This window comes from Peromyscus californicus, unplaced genomic scaffold (genome assembly GCF_007827085.1).
Source record: "Peromyscus californicus insignis strain IS unplaced genomic scaffold, ASM782708v3 Scaffold_9__1_contigs__length_137607984, whole genome shotgun sequence".
NCBI lineage: Eukaryota > Metazoa > Chordata > Mammalia > Rodentia > Cricetidae > Peromyscus > Peromyscus californicus.
The window spans coordinates 17,251,796-17,278,413 of NW_026294617.1; the positions used below are offsets into that span (position 1 = coordinate 17,251,796).

Genomic DNA, 26,618 nt, shown 5'->3' on the forward strand with positions numbered 1-26,618 from the left:
ACTATCATATCAACTTCAAATAGTGAAAGTTTGACTTCTTCCTTTCCAATGTGCATCCCCTAGATCTCCTTTTGCTGTCTTATTGCTCTAGCTAGAACTTCAGCTATTATATTGAATAAATATGGGAAGAATGGAAAGCCTTGTCTTGTTCCTGATTTTAGTGGAATCGCTTTGAGTTTCTCTCCATTTAATTTGATGTTGGCTGTTGACTTGCTGTAAATTGTCTTTATTATGATTAGGCATGTTCCTTGTATCCCTGATCTCTCCAAGAACTTTATCATGAAGTGGTGTTAGATTTTGTCAAAGGCCTTTTCAGCATCTAATGAGATTATCATGTGTTTTTTTTTTCTTTAATTTTGTTTATATGGTGTATTACATTGACAGATTTTCATATGTTGAACCATCCTTGCAGCTCTGGGATGAAGCCTACTTGGTCATGGTGGATAATTTTTTGATGTGTTCTTGCATTCAGTTTGCCAATATTTTATTGAATATTTTTGCATCAATGTTCATGAGGAAGATTGGTCTATAATTCTCTTTCTTTGTTGCATCTTTGTGTTATTTGAGTATCAGAGTAACCTTAGCCTCATAAAATGTGTTTGGTAATGTTCCTTCTGTTTTTATTGTGTGGAACAATTTGAAGAGTATTGATATTAGCTCTTCTTTGAAAACCTGGTAGAATTCTGCATAGAATTCCCCAAACCATCTGGTCTTGGGTTTTTTTTTTTTTTTTTTTTTTTTGGTTGGGAGACTTTTAATGATTGATTCTATATTCTTAGGGGTTATTGGACTATTTAAATTGTTGATTTGGTCTTGATTTAACTTTGGTATGTGGTACCTATCCAGAAAAATTTCCATTTCTTTAGATTTTTCAGGTTTGTAGAGTACAGATTCTTGAAGTATGGCCTGATGATTCTCTGGATTTCTCATTGTCTGTTGTTATGTCTCCCTTTTTATTTCTGATTTTGTTAATTTGGATGCGTTTTTCCTGCCCTTTGGTTAGTTTAGATAATGGCTTGTCTTGTTGATTTTCTCACAGAACCATCTCTTTGTTTCATTGATTCTTTGTATTGTTCTCTTTGTTTCTATTTTATTGACTTCAGCCCTCAAATTGATTATTTCCTGGTATCTATGCCTCCTTTGTGACTTTGCTCCTGTTTGTTCAAGAACTTTCAGGTGTGCTCTTACGGTGCTAGTGTGAGATTTCTCCAACTTCCTTATGGGGCATTTAATGCTATGATGTTTCCTCTTAGCAATGCTTTTATAGTGTCCCATAAGTTTGGATATGTTGTACATTCATTTTCATTGAATTCTAGGAAGTCTTTAATTTCTTTCTTTTTTTCTTCCTTGATGCATTGGTGATTCAGTTGAGCTTTATTCAGTTTCCATGAAATTGGAGGCTTCCTGTAATTTTTGTTGTTGAAATCTAACTTTAGTCCATGGTGGTCCGATAAGATACAGGAGGTTATTCCAATTTTTTTGTATCTGTTGAGATTTGCTTTGTGACCAAGCATGTGGTCGATTTTAGAGATGGTTCCATGGGGTGCTGAGAAGAGGGTATATTCTTTTGTGTTAGGGTGGAATATTCTGTAAATATCTATTAAGTTCATTTAAGTCATAATGTCTGTAAGTTTCCTTATTTCTCTGTTAAGTTTCTGTTTGGCAGACCAGTCTATTAATGAGAGTACAGTGTTGAAATCTCCCACTAATATTGCATGGGGTTTGATGTGTGATTTAAGGTTTAGTAATGTTCCTTTTACAAATGTGGGAGACCTTGTAGTTGGGGCATAAATGTTCAGAATTAAAACTTTATCTTGATGGATTTTTCCTGTGGTAAATATGTAATGTCCTTCTTGATCTCTTTTGATTTTTTTTTTTTTAGCTTTAAGTCTATTTTGTTAGATATTAGGATAGCTACACCAGCTTGCTTCATAAGTCCATTGGATTGGAATGTCTTTTCCCAGCCTTTTACTCTGAGGTAGTGTCTGACTCTGAAGTTGAGGTGTGTTTCTTGTATGCAGCAGGTGGATCCTGTTTTCTTATCCATTCAGTTAGCCTGTGTCTTTTCATAGGGGAATTGAGTCTATTGCTATTAAGGGATATTAATGACCAGTGATTGTTAGTTCCTGTTATTTTTGTTGGTAGTATTGTGTGTTTCTCTTCTTTGGTTTTTGTTGGTGTGGGATTATCTATTGCCTGTGTTTTTATGGGTGTTTCTCACTTCCTTACTTTGGATTTTTCCTTCTAGTGCTTTCTGTAGGGCTGGATTTGTGGATAGGTATTGTTTAATTCTAGTTTTGTCTTGAAATGTCTTGCTGACTCCATCTATATTGATTGAAAATTTTCCTGGGTATAGTAGTTTGGGTTGGCATCAATGGTCACTTAGTGTCTTCATAATGTCTGTCCAGGACATTCCAGCTTTCAGAGTCTCCATTGAGAAGTTATTCTCATGGGTTATTCTCAATGTTATTCTGATGGGTCTGCCTTTATATGTTACTTGGTCTTTTCCCTCTGCAGGTTTTACTATTTTCTCTTTATTCTGTATGTTTAGTGGTTTGATTATTATGTGACAAGGGGATTTTTTTGGGGAGGGATTCAGTCTATTTGGTAGTCTGTAAACTTCTTGTATCATCATAGGCATTTCTTTCATTATGTTGGGAAAGTTTTCTTCTATGATTTTGTTGAATACATTCTCTGTGCCTTTGAACTGGTATTCTTCTCCTTCTTATATTCTGATTATTCTTAGGTTTGGTCTTTTCATGGTGTCCCAGATGTCCTGGACATTTTGTGTTATGACTTTGTTGACTTTAATATTTTCTTTGACTGATGAATCTATTTCCTCTATTGTATCTTCAATGCCAGAGATTCTCTCTTCCATCTCTTGCATTCTGTTGGTTATGCTTGCATCTGTAATTCCTATTCATTTACTCAGATTTTCCATTTCCTGCATTCCCTGAGTTTATGTCTTTTTTTATTGACTCTATTTCAGCTTTCAAGTCTTGAACTGCTTCCTTCACCTGTTTGATTGCTTTTTCTTGATTTTCTTGGCTTTCTTTAGGGGATTTATTGATTTTTTCCAATTTTTGTTTGTCTTTTCCTCAATTTCTTTAAGGGAATTTTTTATTTCCTCTTTAAAGGCCTCTATCCTCTTCTTAAATTCATTTTTAAGGTCAACTTCTGCTGTGGGATGTTCTGTATGGCAAATGTGTTGCTGATTAGTCAATAAATAAAATACTGATTGGCCATTGGCTAGGCAGGAAGTGTAGGTGGGACAAGGAGGAGAATAAAGCTGGGAAGTGGAAGGCTGAATGAGAGAGACACTGACAGCCACCACAATGACAAACAGCATGTGAAGATGCCAGTAAGCCACAAGTCATGTGGCAAGGTATAGATTAATGGAAATGGATTAAGCTGTAAGAACAGTTAGTAAGAAGCCTGCCATGGCCATACAGTTTGTAACCAATATAAGTGTCTGCGTTTACTTGGTTGGGTCTGACGGCTGTGGGACTGGCAGGTGACAGAGATTTGTCCTGAATGTGGGCCAGGCAGGAAAACTCAAAATACAAACTTCTTCTGCTTCTTCTGCATTGGGATTTTCAGGTCTTGCTGATGTACAACCACTAGGTTCTGGTGGTGCCATATTGCTCTTTAAATCCAATTGGCACTTTTGTTCTGATGAGAGCTCTTATTCCAATGGGATCTCTTGGTCCACTCAGAGCTCTTGATCCACTCAGAGCTGGTGCATTCTGTGTCTCAGGGAGCAGTTATGATCTTGAAGGATAAGTAGGGTTGGGGGATGGAGTGGGGCTTGTAGGTCATATGGTCTTGTTGGTGATGGTGGTAGTCTGGCCTGCCTGTAGGAGTCCTGCCTCCTGGCCTGCAATTGAGACTACAATGGGTAAGGGCATATGTACGTGTTGTGCCCCTGGGTCTAAATCCTAGAGGCTGGGGTCATCGGTTAGGAGAAGAAAGACTTACCTCTTGGTCCACTTGGAGCTGGGGGAGTCTGTGTCTCAGGGGGCAGCTGTGATCTCTTGTTACAGTATTCTTCTGACAGCTCTTTTAAAAAATACTGGAAGGAAATTTCATGATGTCATTGCTTTTCTTTGCTGAGTAGTACTCCATTGTGTATATGTACCACATTTTCTTAATGCATTCTTCTGTTAAGGGGCATTTAGGTTGTTTTCAGGTTCTGGCTATTATGAATAATGCTGCTATGAATTGAGCATGTGTCCTTGTGGTATGATTGAGCATTCCTTGGGTATATGCCCAAGAGTGGTATACCTGGGTCTTGAGGAGGATAGAGTCCCAATTTTCTAAGAAACCACCACACTGATTTCCAAAGTGACTGTACAAGTTTGCACCCCTATCAATAATGGAGCAGTGTTCCACTTGCTCCACATCCTCTCCAACATAAACTGTCTGCAGTGTTTTTTATCTTAGCCATTCTGACAGGTGTAAGATGGCATCTCAGAGTTGTTTTGATTTGCATTTCCCTGATAACTAAGGATGCTGAGCAATTCCTTAAATGTCTTTTGACCATTTGAAATTTTTCCTTTGAGAATTTGATGTTTAGCTCTATAGCCCATTTCTTAATTTTATCATTCATTATTTTGATGTCTAGTCTCTTGAGTCCCTTATATATTTTGGAGATCAGCACTGTGTCAGATATGGAGTTGGTGGAAATCTTCTCCCATTCTGTAGGCTGTTGTTTTGTCTTATTTACTGTGTCCTTTGCCTTCCAGAAGCTTCTCAGTTTCAGGAGGTCCCATTTATTAATTGTTGCTCTCAGTGTCTGTGCTACTGGTGTTATATTTAGGAACTGGTCTCCTGTGCCAATTCATTCAAGACTACGTCCTACTTTCTCTTCTATCAGATTCAGTGTAACTGGTTTTATATTGAGATCTTTTTTTTTCCCCATGGTACGATTTTGGCTTCTTTGTCAAAAATCAGGTGTTCATAGGTATGTGGTTTAATATCAAGGTCTTTAATTTGATTCCAGAACCTAGATGCCCCTCAACCAAAGAATGAATAAAGAAAAGGTGGCACATATAAATAATGGAGTATTACTCAGCAGAGAAAAGCAATGACATCATGAAATTTGCAGCAAATGGATAGAACTAGAAAATATCATCCTAAGTGAGGTAACCCTGACTCAGAAGGACAAACATGGTATGTATTCACTCATAAGTGGATACTAGATATAAAGCAAAGGATAATCAGACAACAACCCACAACTCCAGAGAAGCTAGGTGACAAGGAAGATCCAAAGAGGGACACATAGATTGCCCTGAGAAGGGGAAATAGATGAGATCTCCATGAGCAAAGTGGGGGTGAGGGGTGGGGAATGGAGGGTAAGGGATGGGTGATGAGAACATAAGGGAATGGGATGGTCAAGCTGGAACACAAATGGAGTGGGAAAGCAATGAGATGGATACCATGATGGAGGGAGATATAATGGAGATAGAGAGAAACTCAGTTCTAGAGAAGTTGCCAGGAATCCCCAAGGATGACCCCAGCTTTGGCTACTAGAAATAGTAGAGAGGGTGCCTGAACTGAACTGGCTTGCCCCAGTGATCAGATCAGTGAATGCCTTATCATCACAGAGCATTTATCCAATGATTGATGGAGGCAGATGCAGAGAACGGCAGCCAAACACCAGGCAGTCCAGTCGGAGACAGAGAGGAGGGATTCTATGAGCAAGTGTATCAGGATTATGATGGGAAAACCTATAGAGACAGCTAAAACCAAACTAGTGGGAACTCATGAAAGTTGGATCAATGGCTGTGGAGCCAAATGGGACTGGACTAGGCCTTCTGGATGGCAAGACAATTGTGTAGCTTGATATGCATGGGGCCCCCTGGTGGTAGGATCAGAATCCATCCCTCGTGCATGAGGAGGCTTTCTGGAGCCCACTACCTATGATGGGATGTATCATGAAGCCTTGAGATAGGGAGAAGGGCTTGGACTTCCACTGTTGGATGTGCCTCCCCATGGGAGGCCTTGCCTTCTTGGGGAGGGTAATGGTTGGGTCAGGGGGAGGATGGGGGCAGGAAGAGGGAAGAAGATGATCTTTTATTTGTGTGTAAAATGAATTAAAATTTTTTCTTAATAATAAAATACTGGAAGGATTCGTTAGAACTTGGTTTAATTCCTGACTATATAGAAATAAGTGCATTCTTCAGCAAAAGAGTTAAAACACGAAGCTGGGCAATGGTAACATGTCTTTAATCCCAGCAGTCAGGAGGCCTAGAGGCAGGTAGATCTCTGAGTTCAAGGCCAGCCTGGACTACAGACTGAGTTCCAGGACAGCCAGCACTATACAGAGAAGTCCTGTTTCAAAAAATACAAAGCAAACAAGTAAACTAAAAAGGAATCAAAACACCAAGCATAAACTAAGAGAAGCATCTGAGTTGCCTCCTTTTATCTATTCACAATTGAGAAAAATCTACTTAGAAAATACCTCATCTATTTTCCTATTTTCTATTATTTGAATTCTGTTCAGTATATTATATAAATTACATATATTTGATTTTATTGTATTAAGCATATTCTTTATTGTAATAATATATATTTCACTATTTGATGTCCAGACAGTCTTGTTTTGTTCATGACTTATATAGTTCTTTGTTCGCTACTCAGATGGTCATTTTATCTGGTCTTAGTTGTGTATCTCATGAATGTGAAGTCATCTAGCACCTCAATTGGGGTTCACTAACATGTCTGCCATTTGAACTGGCTAGTGATTTTTTTCTTAGCCTACTGCAGGTTAGTTCATCCTTCTTCACATGGTAGCAGAGTTTTCAGAAGCTAGAACAGTCAATGTTTACTAATGTCCCATTTGTCAAAGATTACTATGCCAAGGTCCAATCTAAATTTAAGAGGTACCTCTGAGATTTAATATATGATTAACTACAAAAGATAAAAAGAGCTTTATGGAATGAGAAATGGTGGTGCATGCCTTTAATCCCAGCACTTGAGAGGCAGAGGCAGGTAGATCTCTGAGTTTGAGGGCAGCCTGGTCTACAGTCTGAGTTCCAGGACAGCCAAGGCTACACAGAGAAACACTGTCTCAACCCTCCCCCCCCAAAATAAAAAAAAAAAAATAAAATGAAAAGACCTTTATTTTTATGGAAGGCTCTTAGTTGTTATGGGTGATACTGTTAACCAAAAGTGAACATAAGCTCACTAACAAACACACAATATTATTCAAATTTAGGTACTCTTTAACTGCATAGAAAACTTAGTCCTAAAAAAATGAACAAGAAACAGACTTTGAAAAATAATTTAATTATTTTAAATGGGTCAACAAGTTCAACAATTCCAGAGCTTTTTCAAAGTTGTTGTGCTGTACACTCTTGTATTATAAAATAAAATCCTGAAAATTCTGAAGTATTTTGGGCCTTGGGTGCTTGACAAAAACAGAAACAGAGGATCTTCTAAACATGGGCATAACTAAACCTACAAAAACTCAAATCAAGAAATACTTGCAACATTCAAAAAAATAATTTAACACTTTAAAATTGTTGTTAAAAGAAACTCATTTTGTTTCCACATTATTGGCTCAATTCACTTTGGCCTTCTACATAAAACAATGGTGGTTGGTGATTGGATAAAATTTGTTACTTCTGATGTTCATGTACCATCATACCCCAGAGGAAAGAATTATTTCATGAAAATTTCATCTATGGATCTCACTGACATATAAAGTTATGAGATTCTAATCAGAATTTTTTAAGTATCTATCAAGTATCTTTCATACATCATCAATAAGAGAATAAGTTTCAAGTCTCCATAGCTTTCTGATGACACTTAGAAATTCTAATTTCTTGTATAATACTAATGCATTTGAGTATTAAATATCATGGACAAATTCAAATCATGGAACAATCTCTGTAGCTTCATGTTTGTCTTACTAAGTTGCTACTGTTTTGATATATCACCATGACCACAAACAACTGAGAGAATAAAAGCTTTATATTACTTTAGAGTTGCAGTCTGGCAAGAAGAGAATGAACACTTATGACACACACACACATACACACAAATACACACACACACACACACACACACACACACACACACACACACACAAGACATATGTAACACCATCTTAAAAACAAGCCTCTGATTATTGGCAAAGATGGAGATACATACCAAGTTAATGGCATAGATAAGATCTTCAACATGATCATAGAAGAAAACTCCCCACAATAAAGAAAGACCCATCCATGCAAAACAAAAAATCACACACAACACCAAATAGACAGGACCAGAAAAGAAAATCCTCAGGCCATGCTAAAACTCTAAGTATACATAACAAAGAAAGTATGTTGCAAGGAGTGAGAGAAAAATGCAAGTCACATAAAAAGGAAAATATATCAGAATAACAGCTGATTTCTCAGTGGAAACAAATTCAGAAGAGCCTGGAGCAAGGCATTCTAAGTCTTAAAGACTACAACAGCAGACTTAAAATAATATGCCCGGCAAAACTGTGATGATTCAAGGAGAATGAAAAACATTCCATGACATAAACAGTGTAACCAAGTTATATGCAGCAAACTAAAAGCTAGAGAAAATATAGGAAGCTTTATTTCTCCCCGAAGAGAGAATTCAACACAGCAGAGAGTGAGACTGTGGGAATAAATACCAAGTCTTAATTTTTAAAACACAAAATAACCACAGAGAGGAAGAAAACTACCAAAAATCAACAACACCATTACCACTACTGAAATACATTTCAGTAATTTTAAATATCAATGGCCTGCATGCTCCAAAGGACACAGACTGAATGAAATAACCAATAAGCAAAGTTGCGGGGAAGGAGGGGGGTGGTTCATGTTTATAAATCTCAGTGCTAGGAGGCTGAGGTAGAAGGATGGCCATAAGCTGTAGTCAGCCGGGACTGCAGGGTGAAGCCATGCCTCAAAAGAGAAAAGAGAAAGAAACAAGACTGGGAGTCAGGAGATGAGAGGGGCAGGCAGGCAGGGAAGAGGGTGAAGAGGGAAAACAGAAAGTAACTTCCCACTTAAGGAGGAGAATACTTCTAAAAGGGTCTTCATTCAACCAGGACTACTTGCCTCGGTTCCCTTTATACAGGCGATGGCTGCCTGGGCTAGGGATGGAGTAGAGGCAGAGAGGATCAATGGGAAGAAAGACCCAGGGCCCAAAAAAAGGACAGTCTCAAAGACAACCCCAAATGTCCCTGCTCAGAAGACTCCACCATTCTGATAGAATGCTTTTGCTTCAAGAGATGTGAATCCTTCCTTTCTTTCTCCCTGTGCATTCAATTCTTTGCCTCTGGGAAGAACCTGGCCACCTAGGCAGCTGGAATCAGCATGGATGCTCCTGTTACACAGAGGGTGGGCTCATGACAGAGCACTTCCTTAGTATCCATTCTCTAGGCTCTATCTCCAGCAACAAACACACAGAAAAGGCTCAGGGAGGGGAGGGTAGTACACAGTGATGAAGTGGGAATTCAGACTCCATCCAATAGCCTTGAGAATGGCACTCAGGAAAATAAATGCCTTGAGGGGAAGAGGTGGTGAGACAGCAAAAGATACACACCTAAAATCAGGATGATTAGAGAGCTCATCCTAGAGAGAGATCCCTAGATAGTGAAATAGGGTACCAAAAAAAAAATGGCACACAGGCTAGAGACTGGTGGGGTGGGGCCTCGCAACAATAGTGGTCTAGGAAAATCCTGGGGGCAGCTAGTGTCTGGGACCAGAGAGCTGGGACAGTCCAGCTGACAAAAAGTCCTTTCATATTAGCTGGCTGCAAGAAAAACGCTGCAAGGCCACAACTCCATGGAGCCCTTAGATCAAGGACCTGGTCCTGCACTCTTAGGACTCCTGCCACAGCCTGGTCCCCAGGATAGCCCTGGCCAGGTGAAGCTGTGGGGAGCAAACTGCAGCAGGGCTTTGGCTCCCTGAGAAGGGACCCAGAACCTCAGAGGACTCCTGGCATGTCTGGAGCCTGCCCAGCCCCTACCCCACAGCCTGATAGATGGAAGACTAGGGCCTGGAGACTACGCAGCCCTGCATGGATTCTGAGCTCACCATGGCAGAGTCAGGACACCTTGTGTCCTTGTTGAGACAGATATCAACAACCCAAAGAATCCAATTAAAACATTGGATACAGGTCCAGAGTATTCTGAATAGAGGAATCTCTAATGGCTGTGAAACACTTAAGGACATGTTGAAAATCCTTAGCTATTAGTTAAATGCAAACCAAAAGTACTATAAGATTCCATCTTATATCTATCAGAATGGCTAAGATCAATAACACAAATTACAGCTCATGCTGCCAAGGATGATGAGAAAGAACAACACTCCTTCATTGCTGGTAGGAGTGCAAACTTGTACAGTCACTCTGGAAATCAATATGAAGGTTTCTCAGAAAAGTAGAAATTGATATACCTCAAGACGGAGCTATACCATGCTTGGGAATACACCTAAAAGTTGCAACATCTACCACAAGGACACTTGCTCAACTATATTCATAGAAGTTTTATTCATAATATCCAGAAACTGGAAACAACCTAGATGTCTCTCACCTTGATAATAAAGAAAATATGGTACATTTATACAATGGAGTATTACTCAACTGTTAAAAAATGACATAATAAAATTTGCAGGCAATGGATGGAACTATAAAATCATCCTGAGAGAGCCAGTCCTGGTCCAGAAAGGCAAACATGATATGTACTCACTAATAACTGAATATTAGCTGTTAAGTAAAGGATAATCACTACAATCCACAGACCCAGAGAGGCTAAATGACAAGGAGGGCTCTAGGGGAGATGCACGGACTAAATACATTTTCATCATGGGATGACCATAGGTCTATAGTGACCTGGGACAGCATGTGATTGAGTGAATAAAAACCTCCATATAGGATGATATAGATGAATACTTGGCTCTCATTTGGTGGCTTTTTTTTGCAGTGCTTATGGAATCTATAGTAGGAGCAGCCTTTCTGAAGGAAGTATCTCACTGGGGATGCGATTTGAATGTCTATTGCCTCACCCCATTTCCTATTCATTGTGTCTACTTTCTTGGGGTTGAAATTGATAAGCTGGCTTCTTTCTCTCGGTGTCATGGATTCACCACCCTTATAGATTTTATCCCTAAATAGCATAAGATACAGTAGAAGCAATTGCTTTTCATTGCTATGCCATTTTGGATGCTTGTTTTATTTATGTCTTTGTTATTTTGCTTTTGCTTTTGAAGACAAAGGTTCTCAGTATAGCACTGGCTGTCCTGAAAATAGTTCTTGAGACCAGGCTGGTCTCAAACTCAGAGATCTGTCTAACTCTCCTTTTCAGGTGCTCATATTAAATGTTTGTGCCCAAATACAGAGCCTTTCCACAAAAAGCCACCAGGGCCCTCACCCATCCCACCACCAGGTAAAACACAGGCAACAACAACCTTGAGGTAGGGACACATGACATGCAACACACAAAGCCAGCAATAGGAAGCCAGTGGTCAAAAAAGGCGCCTGAGGGAATTGGACCTGCCTCTGTTGAATGTACCAGGCTCTCCGGACTCCCTGGGGAGACCTTGCCTTGGAGGAGGTGGGAATGGGGGGTGGTTTGGGGGAGAAGGTAGGGAGTGGGAGGAGGGGGGACTGGGGAATCTGTGGTTGATATGTAAAACGAATAGAAAATCTCTTACAAAAAAAGAAATGTTTGTGCCAACACACCCAGGTTTTTTATTTTTATGTTACTGGCTGGTGGACCTGGAATGTAGGTTTTTGTACATGCCAAGCATGTGCTGTTGTGCCAAGCTTCAACAACATCTTGACTTTTAAAGTTTGGCAGAGGATATCATTTTTTTTTCTCTTTGGATGGCATATATTCATGACATTAATAATACCTGAGGATCCTGTGTCATTAGATTGTGGGTGACATTCTTTCTACTTGTTGCATATACTTTGATTTTTTTAATAAATATGAGTATTTTGCCTGCATGCACGGATATGTACCACATGTGAGCCTGGTGCTCCTAGTAGTCAGAAGAGGGTCTCAGAACCCCTGAACTTGAGGTTATGGACAGTTCTGAGCTATGTAATTCTGGCAAGTGAACCTGTTTCCTCTACAATATCAGCAGGTGTTCTTAACTACTGAGTCAAATCTCATGCCCTTTTTTTAATCTACTAACAATGATTATATTTTCATTTGTGCATATCTAATGGGTTAAACATGCATTCCTTTCAGTGAGATCTTATTAACTGTAGTTTAAACTGTGACACTTCAGGCTTCTGGGAGCTGAATACATAAATGGAATGAATGTATATCTCTTTGTCAGAACTTCAGTGAGACCCTGCTGTTTGTTTCTTTGGCTGGTTATTTTTTTGAGGGGCCACAGGGTCCAAATATGTAAGTCTGGCTATCCTGACTCACTTCATAGACCAGGCTGGACTCCCAACACCTGCCTTTGCTTCCTGAGTGCTAGGATTAAAGGTATTAGACAATACACAAAGCTTGCCCGTCTTTCTTTGTAGTTAGTATTGTTCATACAGTTTCTCTGACATGTACTTAGTATGTTGACTTGTTTGCTTGTCTCTCTATGTGTGTTAATAGTCAGTTCTCTTGGAAAGGGAAGTTCTATTCAAAGGACCAAGAAATGACACATGAGAACCTCCTTTTCAATTTCCTTCTAAACTGACATGGTGATTATATTATCACCTATGATGATGTGCTTATCAACTTCACTTGGGAGGAGTGGGCTTTACTGGATCCTTCTTAGTAGAGTCTCCACAGAGATGTTATGCTGGAGACCTACCCAAACCTCACTCCGATAGGTAAGACTGTGGATTTTCTTCAACATTTAAAATAAGGGGACAACGGTTTCTTGGTTTTTCATGCTCTTCTGTAATTTTAGTCAATAAAGGGGAAGAATGTGGTGAATGAGTCAGGCATGATTTTTAGGTAAACTGCGTAACACGAATTGCTAAATAATCTTATTAGTAAAAAAACAAAAAACAAACAAACAAAACAAAACAAAAACACCTACAGCCAGATACTGGAGTGAAAGCTGAAAGATCAGAGAAGCAGAAAGAAGCCAGTCATGCTCTTACTGCTAGGAAATCCTCAGCCCAAGAGCGAGCTATTTCCTGTATACTCACACCTGTATACATTTCTGTGCCCTGCCATCTCACTTCCTGTCTCCACCCAACCACATCACTTCTTCCTTCTGCCCAGCTCTATCACTTTCTGTCTGTCTGTTTAGACCTCCAGACTTCTAGGTTAACTAGGGCTGGGATTAAAGATGTGTGCCACCATGCCTGGCTCTGTTTGCAGTATGGCCGTGAACTCACCGAGATCCAGATGAAGATCTGCCTCCCTAATGCTAGGATTAAAGGTGTGTGCTACTACTGCCTGGCCTCTGTGTTTAATATAATGGCTGGCTTTTTCCTCTGATCTTCAGGCCAGCTGTATTTGTTAGAGCACAAATAAAATATCACCACAAAACTGGATAAAGAAATTTAAATTTTGCATAGTTTCCAATAATAAATCAGACATTTTTCTGGTATATATTAGGGTACAAATGGGAAGACCACAATATTAAAGGACATTGATCTAGAAGACATGGAAGGTAACTTTTATGATGAAAGATAATACAAATATCCCAAAGAATAATTTTTTTTATTTGGTTTTTCAAGACGGTTTCTCTGTGTAAAAGTCCTGGTTGTCCTGGAACTTGCTTGGTAGACCAGGCTGGCCTTGAATTCCATATAAAAAATTTTACTTTGCCCTGGAAAATTTATGGAAAAACAACACTGTAAATAATCACAGCTTTCAGTGTATTGATGATTACCTGAATTCTCACATCACTGTGTCCCTCAATGTTAAGTAGATGATCTCTGTTTGCAAGGCATTCCTCTCAGAAAGAAGACAATCAAATAATGCCTTAACAGATATCACCATTTTAATCATAGCCTCATGAGAACTAGACTATAAAACTGTTAATACATTTAGTTCCATACCACTCAGGTATAGGAAAAGGCATACCTGTGTATTGGGAGATAAGTGTATGTTCAAAATCTTCTAATAACCAAATAACTTGCAGCAGAAAGGAAAACCCACCACTCAGGGACTCCTAAGGAATCACTATAGGAGGTGGCAGAGAGCAGGAGAACCATCCTATCCTAAGTACTGGGAAGGTCCACCTGAAGTGCACTCTCAGGGCAGAGATAAAGTCTTATGTACAGGGAAGATTCCAGCTTGATCCTTTCAACAACAGGAAGTATCAGGCTGGAATCTTCCCTATACATAAAACCAGTAGACCAGAAGAAGCTACAGAGTGATTTCAAGGGTGGCTATGTGATCAGATGAGAGTAAAAGGGGCTTTGCAAATATCAGGTGTCACAGAAGCCCTTAAAACTGGGTAGAAACCTTCAGACTGGATAGAAACCTGAAATACCAGGCACTGGAATGATTGAGAATTAGTGTCACACAACTTAATACAGTCTCTCCAAGGTATCAGCTAAGTGCCATGCTCCCTCTAGCATCAGTCAACTGATATCTACCCCGAAATCACACTGTTTACACACACAACAAGAGTTGATTTCAGCAAATACAACCATTCTGTAACTACAGGGCAGAAGCCCTAAGTATGTTATACCATTGTTTAGAAATCTAGCTAAGTAGAAATTAGTTTAAGACTGTCATAAACACTCAAAGTTGACCATCCAAATGTTTGTGTAAGAAAATAGAAATTCAATAAAATAATAGCAATTCTCTCAAAAGTGTAAAAATGTAGTGGGTAGCCATTCCAGCTTTGATCTGGAAGTTCCAACCCCCATTGAGGCTTCGGCAACTGTCATGCCTACAAGGCGGGGCCAAGGGAGGCGCCTGGAGACCCGAGATCTGGATGGGCCAGTGCTCTCTCAGTTCCTGGACCCTTGACACTGGAGGTTGACAGAGCAGAGCTTCAGAGAACACCGCTGGACTGAGATACACCTTCCCCAGACCCCACGACCTACCTATCCTTTCATTTGTAAGTTACCTACTAAATAAATCTTCCTTTTAACTACATGGAGTGGCCTTAATAATTTCACCAATATAAAAATAATGGCATCACCAAAAGCTGTAAGACACAGACTTGTTCAAATATCAAAGTTTACAAGCACACATGTTTCGACCTTGTGTGTGCCTTGGTGTTCTCTCAAATTAAGGAAAAGTACTAGAGTTGAAACATTAAGAATGCAGATTGCAGATGTGCTCCAGCACTTCAAATGTGTAGGCTGGAGGACCAGGAATTCATGGGCAGCATGGGCACTGTTTAAAAAAGATCAAAACATAAAAGCATTCCTGAGCAGCTGGCAAGAAAGCTGAGACGGTAGAGGGGCTTGAGCCAAGCCTGACCTGAGTTCCATCCCCAGGCACCACATGATAGGCAAGAGAGAGAACTTCTGACCTCCATACATGCCCCCCCCCAACAATGTTACCATGATTAGTAAAGAAGAAATCCTAAGATTCCATAAAACTTTGGGATATATAGGCATACATTCTTTATTCTAATAATGGTTTGATAAAAGGAACGTGGCAGGACTGTAAGCCGTCCACAGAGATTGCCACCTTAAAACTAGACCCAGACTTCAAGTACCAGCTGTAACATGGTGTCCTAAAAAATTTAATTAAATGCTACAAATAAATTTCATTGGACTTGAATACTTACAGGGGCCTATATGCCTACACCCTAGTGGATGTAGGCACAGGGCTTGAATTAACTAGAGAAAGTCAGAGATAAGACCAGTTGGCAACAAAATAAACACTCCGGTGTTGATAAGCCACATATGGCTGCCCAATAACTATTGATTTACATCAAGGGACCCACTTTACAGGTTCTAAAGTCCAGAGGTGTCTGCAGGCTATGGCCATTCAGTGGGGTCTTCCATCTAGCATAGACTCCAACTCTACCTGACAATATAATAAGATGGAATGGACTGCTTAAAACCAAGTTATTACAACTCAAAGATACCCCGGAGAAAGGCTATTGAAATTGCATGCTATGAATCAAATACTAGACAAAGATTGAACAGAACTTCTCCCTTAGAAGAAGCTATTAAGTCAGACTTAGAAAGAGAGCAACAACCAGATATTTCCTGGCCATGAAGAATAATTCCTCATAAATGTGTTTACAGGGACGGAAATACTCAAGACTTAAAGGAGACACAAGTTGTGGCACCTGGAACAGGCAATATAACCTGGACCACAGACAAGAAGGCAAATCTGAACCTTAAAAAATTAGATGATCTATGCACATAATATAGTTAACCCAATATAATGCATTTGCACTTTCATAAGGATAGTAATAGCCTTAGAATTACTTTACTCAGCACTGATGCTTACTGGGCATTATACATTCTGCCCAGATAGAATGGAAAAGAGAACATAGCAAGGCAGAGCCATAACAACTGACACCCTATGCCTCATAGACAACTGTAACAAGATATAAAAGAGGTATCAATCTGCTGGGCAAAGGCACCCAGGACACTGTTCCTGAAACTCCTCCTGTTGAATTCCATAAGTTTAAGATTAACCAGAGAGTCAAGCTCAGGCTCTTCAGCAATACCATTGTTTGTATCACCATCACCAACACTACTGAGATGGTCAAAGTTGGAGACATCATAGCCTTCAATGACCATATCGATAGCAACAGGAACAATGAATGAAATAACCACCAAACCAACAGCTACCATAACAAACAAACCAAGTATGATATTGGTGACTTACCCTGCTATACCTTGGATAGATTCCTACCAGAATATTAGAACCATGAACACTTCATCCCAAACCTCACAAACACCATGAATGCATTCTATGTTCAATATGCTCATTGTGGAGATTTGGGAAATACCGTTTGGTATAGCTACTGTGATGAATGAGAAAGGCTAATGCCCATATTGAGCCAAATTTGAGAGCCATAGTCACCAATGACCAAGAGGACATTAAAAACACCAATTTTAACAAATGAAACCCACTGAAATGCCACTTAACACAGCTTTGGAGAAATATCACAGCAGCATCAGCCATCTACAACTTTAACTAGAGGAAATATCTACTAAATCATTCTTCCACCTCACAGTGAAGAACAAGGGGAGAATGAGATTTGAGATGTCAGACATGAAAACAGCAGAAAGTGCAAAATTATTCTCAGCAATTTTGGCCTCATACATATTGAAGACCTAGGCTTGGCAACCAGCACAATAAAACTACAGGGATTGTATTTACAGGGATGTAAATAAAAATGTATACAATTATCCCGATTGGAACCAGAATGAGGAGAGAGATAAATTGACTGAATAAATTGACAGCAATATCAGCCACAACAAAGCCATGTGAACCCAGGATTTGTCAGAACTGTACTTTAATCCAGACAGTGATAGGACAAAGTGATGGGAGCATTTTCTCTCTTGGAATACAATACCACTACCATATGAATCCAAATGTCCAAATTCACTTTTTGGACTATACCCAAAACTGAATAGGCCAAATGTGACTGTAGTGTTTGTGGCCAAATTCCCTAACCTACCCTACTACAGTAAGATGGACATATGGATAGAAAAGGCAGAAAATGATTCATTTCCACATATTAATGACTGGCTAGAAACTGCAGCATTGGGGACACAATGTTACAGATTTCCATTGATTTTGACCTGCTGCCACAACCCTTCACACATCTTTGTGATATTGAAGCCCCATCACCTGAGCAGAATCCATGCAGACACTCAGACACTTTGTGCCTGCATGGTGTTCTACAGAACTCAGATTATACCTTAGCACAGCCAGCCCTATTTTGTACTGACATGGCCTATATACGGCCATGATTTTTAATGCAAAGGCCTCAACGCTCATAATAGAATCTCTGGGATGGGTACCAACTGATGCAAACTAGACTGGTGTACTGACTAATGTCACTTCTTGCATATGGGTAGACCACTCAATGTAATCATTCAGTTCACTCTGGACTTGTGAGGGCAAGTCTGTACAAATTTCCTTGTAGTCCATCAAGGGCTCCAACTTCAACTGGACCACTACCATATAAGGTTTAATACACCAGCAACAAAATAACCAATCCAAGTGGTGGAAGAGACAATGGAAAACCTAACTGACCCACCAGTCTTTTCCATACACCACTCTCAGAAGATTTACAACTTGACAACTACATTTACTGACACATTTTTAAGGTAAATTATAAAACAAAAGGAACAATGGACTCCACTAATTACCAATGATACACTGAAACCCATAATTGCAACCTAAAAACTAAAATCTGCTTGCCAAATGAGAAAATTTTTGTAGCTGTGATTCCATGCATGCATTTCACGACAATGAAACAATAGACTTCCCAATACCTCTGGATATCCACACCAGGAACATCACATACTTCTTTCCTCCCCAAATATGGAACATTAGTTCCCAGACTACTGGAATTCCAGCCTGCACTTCTTTCAGCTCCAAATGGATTACATCCACGCAAGAGTGGACATCATATAAGTTGCAAAAAGAGGATGCCCTAGATCCTATGATTCCTTTGTGTCAAGTATCACATAAAAATGGCAGACTATGGAGCTGGAGAGATGGCTCAGCGGTTAAGAGCACTGACTGTTCTTCCAGAGGTCCTCAGTTCAATCCCAGCAACCATGTGGTGACTCACAATCATCTGTAATGAGATCTGGAACCCTCTTCTGGCATGCAGGTATACATGCAGACAGAATACTGTATACATAATAAATAAATGAATCTTAAGAAAAAAATGGCAGACCACAGAAACTTACATTGGTGGAAAACTGCAGGTATGGATCTTTCCAGACTGGAAACCTGGAAACATACATACCCCAGATTTCCCTATTATTTCTATATGATTCTTCCACTACCACAGCTCAAGGAATGGTGAATTGGAGACTTTGGGGCCCTTGAGCCCATACTCGATATATCACATGGAGGAACTCTGCACAAAGGAATCCAATTTGATGATGGATATGTCTTCCCCATAACATGGAAATCCTGTAAAATCAAAGAAGGCAGCCTAATACCATGTGTTATTGATGGAGGAGGATGGGATGAGAACAACAAATTCTTCACAGTCCACTAAAAGGTGGCATTTGTCAACACCCTTTCTTCCCCAGCAATGGTTATTAGGGAATCTATGGTGATGCCTGATCTTAGTCTACCTGTAAAACATCATTACACCTAGGATCCAGAAGATCTTCCTTACCTTCAACCTCAAATCGTGGCGACCACCTGAAGAACTCTGCTCTGAGCCTGAACTGAGGAGAATACCAGTCTCTCCTACTCCTCAGGAAATAGGTTTGCCCCAAGAAAGCCCTTATAATTGATGATTACTGGAGCTATGTTGGTTAGCTTACTTACTCTTTTGTTCTTTCAGAAATCAACACAGACACAGCAGACATCTGAAATCTTTGGTGGACTAGTTACTACTCATGAACTGATTATAGGCCTTCATCTGGAAATATATGCATTAAAGCAATCATTGGCAGGTACTAACAAATATCTGAAATTTGAAGAGACTATCTGTAGACAACCAGATCTCTCAAAATTATCTGCTACAACTTATTCAGGGAAACAAAAAGAAGAATGTATCCAAGCAAGACTCACTTTACAATGAGTACACAGACCTACCTCAGCCCTTTCCCACAGGATTTGGAACAAAAACTGCCACCTGTAAGTCTCTACTGGACCCAAGGCAAACCTCTTGGTGTGAGAATGAATTCTGCAAAATACATTTATACTTAGTCTATAGGAACAATGCAGTACCAGCTTGGCACACACACCCATCGTCTTGGAAACTTGGAAATGAGCTTGTTGTACCTATTTATTCCTTCCTATGGAATAGTTGGACAAATACAAAGGGTATCTACTTACTAGCCAGAGGTGTGGTGATATTTTGTGTATATTCTAACAGATAAAGCTTGCATGAAGATCAGAGGGAAGAGCCAGACAGAGTTAGCCATAGAGGTCACCTTTAATCCTAGTACTCAGGAGGCAGAGGCAGATGGATCTCTGAATTCAAGTCCACCCAGGACTATAGGAGAGTAATCCAGTCTGAAGAAAGAGTAGCATCCAGGCAGCAGTCACACACGCCATTAATCCCAGCACTAGGAAACTTGAGACAGGAAGTGATATGGCTGGGTGAAGACAGGAATATAAGGCTGGAGGAGGCAAGAGTTCAACCCCTTTTGGCTGAGGACTCAGGGTCTTCAGTCTGAGGATTCGTGGAGACAGGATCTTCCCCTTTCGGCTGATGAGTTGTCGAGGTGAGAAGTGGCTATGGCTTGTTTCTCTCTGATCTTTCTGCATTTACCCCAATATATGCCTCCAGGTTTTTATTATAAGACCAATTAGGATTTGTGCAACACAGAGGAACATACCATCTCACTTGGGGCCAACATCTTTGTGGCCACCACTCCTGTCCAGTGAGCTCCAAAGAACTGGCCCCTTATGTATTTATAAACCAACTCACAGACCTTGGCAATGGAGTCTTTATTGCATGCTCCATGAAGGCCTTGAACCTCACAGTTGACATCTATAACATCACCATGGATACTTTGGACTCTGCTTTTTATTCTGCAGAACCTGGTTGTCTGGCTATATTTAATGCTACTAGAATTACAGTTCATTTCTCAGGACAGGTAAACATGTCCAAGATCTCTAGCCTAACACCAAATGGAGGCATAACAGAGGCATGATTTTGACTCATGAACTCTATAGAATAATGAACCCAAAGATGACTTGCTAGGAAAGGCTAGAAAAGCCATTAATGAGAGTTCCACTGTTCTTTCCTTTAACATGCCACAATTACAGTCAATGGATTCTGAGATTGCTAGGGATCTTGAGAACCTGGGAGGACAGATTGACAGAGTCCAATATTTATTACCTGTATTCAAAGCAAACACTATTTCCTATACCCATAGTTAGCAAGCTTAAAAAATGTTCTTTATTCTGCTAGCAATAGTGGAAAGGATGCCTGAAGTGGACATCTCCTGTAATCAGATTGGTGACAGCCCTAATTGTCATCAGAGAGCCTTCATCCAGTAACTTAAGGAAACAGATGAAGAGATCCACAGGCAAGCAGTGGGCCAAGCTCTGGGAATCCTGTTGAAGAGGGGGGGAAGGATTTTAAAAATGCTCTTTATCTTATGTCACTGGTAGGACATTCAGATTTGACTACACTTGCTTCCCCACGTAGGTATTACTCCACTGGAAAAAGGAGAGCTCTTGGCTTTTTGCATGCATCATACTGGCCCTTTGGGCATATAAATTCCTTATGGCTATTTTGGACTTGTTTAAGAAACTTTGTCTTAGGAGGAACTATAGCAATGAGCTCCAGAGACTACTATCACATCAGAAGGAACAAAGCAGCTATGTATGATTCCTGCAAACACATCTGCGCAAACCGTGATTAAAGAAACTTCTTGGCTCATCTCCGTGATGACTCTGTAGGTCAGGAATATTATATTCCAGATTTTCGGTTCTGCCCCACAATGTCACTGTCATTTTTGCCAAAAGAGAAGGTATAGATACATTGGTCATAGACCAGAGATGGATGCCTCTGGAGACTCAACAGACTTCCTGATGCTTCATCATTTGCTTTTTCATATTAACATACAAAAAAACTGAGAAACAACATTGGAAGCTAATTATGAAGCTCACTGGACTCTTGGTTGCTCTTTCCATTAATAAAAGAAGAACCCCCTCTCCCATGGCTATGAACCACATGCTCCTATTGACACTGAACAAGTAAGGACGATGCTCTACTATGATTGGTTGAGCTCCGAGTCCTGCAGCTCCAACCCTGCTATGCCCCCCTTTGAAACACTTTAGACTGAAAGTGATTGCATTTCCTTTTCTTTCTGAATGTGTTCTCAACTTGATGCATAACAAACCTGGAGAAAATATGAATTTGGGGAAATCTCTATGTAACAGAGAGATCATAACAACATCCTGTAATCTATATTGATTTGACCATTTTGCTTAATTATTGTGTGTTTTAGTGCCTGAGATTTATATTCCTGCATTTATTTGTCTATTAGTAATTGGAATATCTATTGTACTCCACAAGGACCAGGAGATGGAATGTAATGAGCATAATATTAAAAGAACATACATGTCTTTTAGACATGTAAAAATAGCTTAGTCAGGAACCCCAATACACCCAAGGCTGTACCTGATAACCAGAACCCCATAATACCACTCATTTAAGATAACCAGACAGTCCTAAGACCCTAGGTCACCCAGTGGACAGTATATAAGCACATACCAAGAACAATGCTTTGCTCTGCACTACTGAAGAGACATCACCTTGATCAGTCTTGCAGCTAGAGCATCTCCCCCAGAATTCTGACCATTGAATCAGAGACTTCTGTTAGAGCCTTCTCATCCCCAGAGAATCCACACTCACTAAGGATCAGAGGCCAAGGGCCACTGCCCAGGTCACTACAGGAACAAACAAAAACAGTCTGGCTTATGGTCCATCCCAGTCTCAGCAGCTCAGACTCTGAAGCTCAGCCAACCCGCTCTTCATAGGTTGAGGACAGTGGCCCCCACACTCACCATACCATGGCTGTGGTCTTCCTTACAGCCCCCTACAGCAGAAGTAGAAGAGAATCCTGGAAATAACCTGTAAGCTCCCTCCCAGTGGTGCTCCTGATGGCTAAGCCTTCCCAAAGCTCCTCATTAGTTAGGACCACCCAGTTGGACCTCAGGACATTAGCAGTTACCCTATTGGATAAGCTGAGATCAAATGTCTCAAACTGCACAAACCCTCCCAGCTCTGCCCTTCAACAGCAGGGTCAGACGAGACACTAGTCTGGGAAATTTGTAGTTTAATAAATAGAATCTTCCATTCTCCAGAGCACTTCCTGTTCCACTTCCAAGGCACAGAGTCCTTTGCATGCATATTCCATTACACACTCAATGCCCAGTGAAGCCAACCCTTTGCTTCAGAGCTGGGAGGTCCTGCACCCAAACACAGGTCACATTCAAACAGTAACTGTTGTTAAAGCAGAAACAGGTCATGGATTAGAACACAATGAAGGGTCTATGGTAGGGCTTGGAGCCAGAAAAGTGATAGTGGAAATGGGGTAATTATAATCCAAAAAATTATGTTGGAAAGTTGAAACAGGCTTTATGGCCATGTGCTCCAGAGACTAGGGATGTGTACTAGAGCACACTAAGTACTACTCATGCATTTCTCCCAGGCAGTACATCTTAAACCTGGAAAAGAGTCATGTTAGGCAGGACCACACCACTTTATCCATTTCTTCTATTTAAGTTAATTGGTATAACTACTGTAATTTTATTTCACAAAGATTCAGTTCTTTACCCAGATTCTTGATGGTCTGGTCTGTGGAACAGAGAAATGGCCAGTCAGGACATCTATGGAATGTCTAAAATGGATGACCTCACTACTCATTGCTACTGTCAACTCCTGTCACAGCAGGAAAGCTTTCACCTCCTTCTTGCCATCCCTTTCTGTGCTGTGACTACACCTGCTTTACTGTGGGTCAGTGAACTCTCTAGATTTCACTGTGAAATTACAGATGAAGTGGCTGGTTAATCCTGAGGAAAACATTTAAATCTTATGATACTAACCTCTAAAAACATGGTAAGTGAGGAACCCAATCCCCTACCTAGACCCCTGCCTTGGCTATTCTGCAGCCATGACAGGCTTCAGAAAAGACCCAACAGGATGTAGGCTCCTGGAACAGCACAATTTGCCCTTGAGCCCCCAACCTTGGGTCTACCTCTAGTTACAGGAAAACCCCTTCAGATGTCCCCATATAGTAGAAGAAGCCAATTAAAAGTTACAGCTAGTAGATTCATGATAAAGAAAAAATGGAGTTACCACAGCAACCACTGAAAGAGCTAGTAGTTTTCCTGTAGCTGCAAGTTAACCAAGGACAGCAACTCTGGATGGGACGGTCATCAATCCTGAGTCTGTTCCTAAGTAGTCTGTAGACCCCAACACCCCTCTTGCTTTACCCAATAAAAACTCTGCCCCTTGCTGCTCAGGGTCTCTCCTGCTCTGCTGCTGCATCAGGTGAATGGAGAGGCCCTAGTTAACTAGCAAGAATAAAAAGACTCTGCTTTTGCATCGAATTTGGTCTCTTGATGGTCCTTTGGGAACTCTGGGTACATCAGCAAGAGTACTACTTATCTTCGGGATATCTGGGAAACAGCCCTCTCTTAGCTTAATTCTACTTTGTGACTTAATGTCTCCTAAAAATGGGTAAATCCTTATACCGTCAATTCTATTTCCTTCGTTCTACTCTTCTACATCACAGTTTAGCAGTGGAGTGCTACTCTACACAGGAGATGTCCTTTACATGCTCCACGAGATTAACAACAGACAAATCGTAACCTAAATGTTAAAAGTGCAGAACTTCGGAAAGATACTAGAGAGACCAGGGCTTTCCAAGTTTGGCAAATCTGCCTTCCAAGGTGACAATACAAGCACTACAGGAGCCAGCATTTCATAGTGACATCAACAATAAGAGTATTTCTAAGTCTTGTTCCCAATGCTCTGCACAGACACAGCCCAAGGAGTGAAGTTATTCAGAGACTGCTGCCCCAGCCCAGGAAGTTGCAAGGATCATGTAGGACACGCAGGACCAGGAAGGCACACGTGGGACTCGCAGGGCCACACAGGACGAGGCATCACCATGCCGAACTCTGTGTCTGGCTGCTGACTCCCACGCAGCCCCGAGAGAACCCGGCTCCCACGGCTCAGATAGCCTCTCCTCCCAGTCTGGGGAAAGTAGTCTGTCACTCACCATGGCCGGCCACTCCTCCCGTCTGGGAACAGAAGCCCCTCGATCTCCCTGTGGGGACTGCGGAGCGCTCTAGACACAGCAGATCCCAGACCCCACCGCACAGTACACCGGCCAGCTTCCCATTTCCTCAGCATAGGAGCTGAGCCAGATGCCTCCTGCCTAGAGGAAGAACCCTACCATCTGACTGGCAGGTCCACTGGAGGCCCTAATAGGCTAGCGAGGCCTGAGTGACAGGACTGGGTGAGCTGAAGGGACTCAGCTCAGTGTTTCCCTGCCCTAGCTTCCAACTGAAGCACAAATGTATCCCAGGTTGGCTGAAAATTTGCGCCAACTTCCACAGAAAGTCTCTAGTTAATAAAAAGTAAATGAATAAATAAATAAATAATAATAATAATAATAATAATAATAATAATAATAATAATAATAATAAATAAATAACAACAAAAAAAAAAACCGAGTACAGTTTGAAAGGGAAGCATTCCATTTCAGAAGGAGGCTAATCTGACAATATTGCACAAGAGGAACATGGTATCTCTAGAACATTATTAAAAAAAAGTCCACAGTGGCTGGAACCAATTACCACAGCCCCAGGTGTGGAAAGAGATGGTTCTCAGGATCTGAAGTAACCCCTTCCCAAAGGCCCTGGTCCCAGACTTTTACCAGCTCTCCCGAGCATACTGCTAGTTTTAGAGAAGGAACGTTTTTTCCCCCTCTGTGGGAGCCCGTTTTCAGGTTCCTTGTGGCTTTACCCAGCAGGTCCACATAGAGGATAATTATGGCCACTGGCTTGAGTGCAGGTGTTTGAGAAGGTCTGTACTTGGCTGGGCTGGGGGAGGAGGTCTTTTGCTCCACCCCTTGGCATCTCTATAAATACCCTGGGCAGAGACAGTCAGGGCCCATTGAAAAAGGTTCCAGGCCCTTTTGAGGCTATCCTTTATTTTCTATCTGTTTATCTCTGCAATAAATCCTTCTATCTAATATTTCCTGCTGTTCGCACTCAAGAAAATTCTGGGGAATTGTGGGGTTGGTGGGTAAACGCCCCACACTCCTCCCTATACATCAGGGCCTTAGAGAAACCTCCCAAAGACTACCCAGGTTGGAAAACTGAGAGAGGCATAATTTGTCAAGTATCTTCTAGAAGTTCTGCACTTTGAATTTGACATTTATGTGTAAGATCCACTTGGAGTTAATATTGTGGAGATTACAAATGGCATCTCATGTACTGGGTAGCACTCCTCTACTGAGCTGTGATGTAGAAGAGTAGAATTGGTGATATAAAGGATTTAGCAATTCTTGGGGCATAGTAAATCATACAAAGTGGAATTTAGCTGGCGGGTGGGTTCTGCCTCTAAAAGACCCAAAGCCAAGTAGTATGTAAACCAGGCCTGTTACAGAATAAGATGCTAGGATGTAATAGTTTGTTCAGCTTTTATGTAGAGTGGTCACATGTCTATACATGTGCTAATGGGATGTGCATCAATGGAGAGAGGATAGAGAGAACCTTCTGTATAAAGATCCCTCCATACTAAGCTGGAACATCATAGTTTTAAGAGGGATTTCTTAATTGCTCTGTACTGGACACTGGACACATCTATTCAATGATGTTTGGTCATGTATTTGCTGTTTCTTTGTATTGCCTACATATACTCATTAAAATCTAAAAATCAAAAGCATGGTTTTAGTAGTGATTCCATGTATTATATATGAAGACTGCCTTGTGTTTTCTCTAAGGTTCAGTTTAACAGATTGTACCTAGGAAGTACTATTTATTACATTATCTTATACACAGTTTCTATTCAGCTTTCTTTTGT

The 26,618-nt window shown here is 40.7% G+C and overlaps 1 long non-coding RNA gene across 1 annotated transcript in view; it reads right to left on the reverse strand.

Moving 5' to 3' along the window:
- The window catches only part of LOC128105576 (uncharacterized), a 45,991-nt gene extending 20,852 nt beyond the window's left edge, over nucleotides 1–25,139 (reverse strand). Inside the window, exon 1 of the long non-coding RNA XR_008216370.1 lies at nucleotides 24,808–25,139. This is a non-coding gene — a long non-coding RNA (uncharacterized LOC128105576). The remainder of the gene's footprint in view (nucleotides 1–24,807) is intronic.
- Between the last annotated feature and the right edge of the window lie 1,479 nt (nucleotides 25,140–26,618).